The following is a 2,712-nucleotide window of genomic DNA, read 5'->3' as shown; positions in this document are numbered from 1 at the left end:
GTTGGGCTGGTTTCCCAAACACAAACCTGTGACATTCCAAATCTTGGTGCTTGTATTGTCTCTCAAATCAACTCAATAAGCCCTCCTCTGGTGACACAAAAGCCTTTTCTCTAGCCAAAGAACTGACCCTACCATACAGTGACCTTGAAATGCAGACAGGCAGCCACAACACTGCTTGGGCCTGTCCTGAGCCTCAGATACCTGGTTTCAATTCATTTACATTCAAGATAATCATTGATAGGTAAGTTCTTACTACTGTTATCTTGCTAGTTGTTTCTGATTGAGTCATACATCATTTTTTCCTTTCTTCCTCCCATGTCTGCTTTTAAATATTTAGCATTTAATTATTTTCAGTAGTGGTAAGCTTTGACTGCTTTGTTTTTATTGTTAGTGTTGCTGCTATAGCTTTTGATGGTCATCAAAGGCTCAGAGAAAACATCTTAGTTAATAATCAACTAGCTTAAGCTGAAAACATTTGTCACATAAAAACTCTAGACATTTACCCTCTGTTCCAATTACATTTTTGACATCACAATTTATATCTTTTAATACTGTGTATTCCTTAAAAGCCTATTATTGACAAGTCTTTTGCCGAATGATTTCAAGTTCCTCTATTTTTTTGTTTATTTTCCCTTAGTGCTTTTAGAATTTTCTTTATTTCTCAGACTTTGAGAGCTTGATTCTTTTTTTTTTGGCAACACTTTTATTTTTCCTTACACAATGATGTGTTGCTGAGGCCTAATGTTCTCACATAACCGTTGAAAACAAAAATTTGTTGTCATCTCTTTAAAGAATCGAGAATTTCATACAAAAACCCTTACATAAATTAAAAGGATGAATACATTTACAGGTGTAAATGCAAACTGCTTCCAACTCAAGGCAAGTGACAGCCCATGGTGTTCTGGCAGAAAACATCAGCTAAGAAAGGAAACGATCCTATGGCTTGGACTTTCCAACCCTGACAGACAGGCAGGTTGGAAGCAACTGTTTCAGGAGCCCTTGCCAGCCTCTAGAGAAATCCCAGAACACTCAGTCCTGACACATTAATACCCTGCACAGATAAGAGACTACTGGCCACGCAGACTCACCAAGCCACAGACTTGTCTTCCACAAGCACGTTCTTACCTCAGCAGTCATGAAGTGACCAAGCCACATGCACTAAAGTTTGAACTCAAAGATATGTACACAGTATTAAACAAATACCAAGGGGAACAGTTGACTTGAATACAAGGTCAAAACCGGCAACAAGTTCTACAATCCAGTGCTGATACCAGATAAAAGCTTCAAGGACAATTTCTTTTCAAATGCTTATTCCAGTTTCATGAGGCTAACATGAGGTGTATGCATTTGCCAAGGGCAAATTTATACTTCTGTATTAACCCATGCAGCAAATTCTACACATCTGCTCAGTTCATTTAGAAGCATTTGTGGTGGACGATGGAGGGGCCTGAATCGTCATACTCCTGCTTGCTAATACTCATCTGCTGGAAGGTGGACAGTGAGGCCAGGATGGAGCCGCCAATCCACACTGAGTACTTGTTCTCTGGGGGTGCAATGATCTTAATCTTCATGATGCTAGGAGCCAGGGCAGTGATCGCCATCTGCACCTTGTCAGCAATGCCTGGGTACATGTTGGTGCCGCCGGATAGTACCGTGTTGGTGTACAGGTCTTTGCAGATGTCCACGTCACACTTCATGATGGAGTTGAAGGTGGTCTAGTGGTTGCCGCAAGATTCCATACCCAGGAAGGAAGGTTGTAACAGCACCTCTGGACACCAGAACCGCTCATTGCCAATGGTGATGATCTGGCCAGCGAGCAGTTTGTAGCTCTTCTCCAGAGAAGTGGAGGATGTGGCAGTGGCCATCTCCTGCTTGAAGTCCAGGTAGACCTAGCACAGCTTCTCCTTGATGTCGCACATGATTTCCCGCTCAGCTGCGATGGTGAAGCTGTAGCCTCGCTCATTGAGGATCTTCATGAGTTACTCAGTCAAGTCCCAACCAGCCAGCTCCAGAAGTAGGATGGCATGGGGAAGGGAGTAGCCCTCCTAGATGGTCACTGTGTGGGTGACCCTGTCTCCGGTGTCCATGGCAATGCCAGTGCTGTGCCCAAAGGCATAGAGGGACAGCACATCCCTGATGGCCACATACATGGCTGGGTTGTTGAAGGTCTCAAACATAATCTGAGTCATGTTCTCTCTGTTGGCCTTGGGGTTCAGGGGTTCCTTGGTCAGCAGCACTGGCTGCTTCTCTGGGGCCCCATGCAGCTCATTGTAGAAATGGTGCCAGATCTTCTCCATGTTGTCCCAATTGGTGATGATGCCATTTTCGATGGGGTACTCTAGGGTCAGGATGCTGTGCTTGCTGTGGGCTTCATTCTCACATAGATGTCCTTCTGACCCATGTCCACCATCACTCCCTGGTGTTGGGGGTGCCCCACAATGGAGGGAAACATGGCTCAGAGACCGTCGTCCCCAGCAAAGCCAGCTTTGCACACACCAGAGCCATTGTCAATGACCAGTATGGCTATATCTTTTTCTATTGCGATGGGCGGAGGAGTGGGATAGTAGAGTGGTAGAAGAACAAGGTGAGTGAGCTTGCAGTGGTGACTGAGAGTGAGTGCTTGATTCTTGTTTGTTGTGGGGTAGTTTTATGGTGTATTAATCTTTTTTGTAGTCTCTGATCTTTCTGAACCTATATATTTATATCTCTCAA

General features: G+C 44.4%; 1 pseudogene; it reads right to left on the bottom strand.

The window, feature by feature from the left end:
- Nucleotides 1–1,415: 1,415 nt before the first annotated feature.
- On the bottom strand, nt 1,416–2,425 carry LOC129053195 (actin, cytoplasmic 1-like; annotated as a pseudogene).
- Nucleotides 2,426–2,712: the final 287 nt, after the last annotated feature.

This window comes from Pongo abelii, chromosome Y, assembly GCF_028885655.2.
Source record: "Pongo abelii isolate AG06213 chromosome Y, NHGRI_mPonAbe1-v2.0_pri, whole genome shotgun sequence".
In the NCBI taxonomy this organism is placed as follows: domain Eukaryota; kingdom Metazoa; phylum Chordata; class Mammalia; order Primates; family Hominidae; genus Pongo; species Pongo abelii.
Note: the sequence above shows the minus strand (reverse complement) of the source record. Positions and strands in the feature narration are given on the sequence as shown.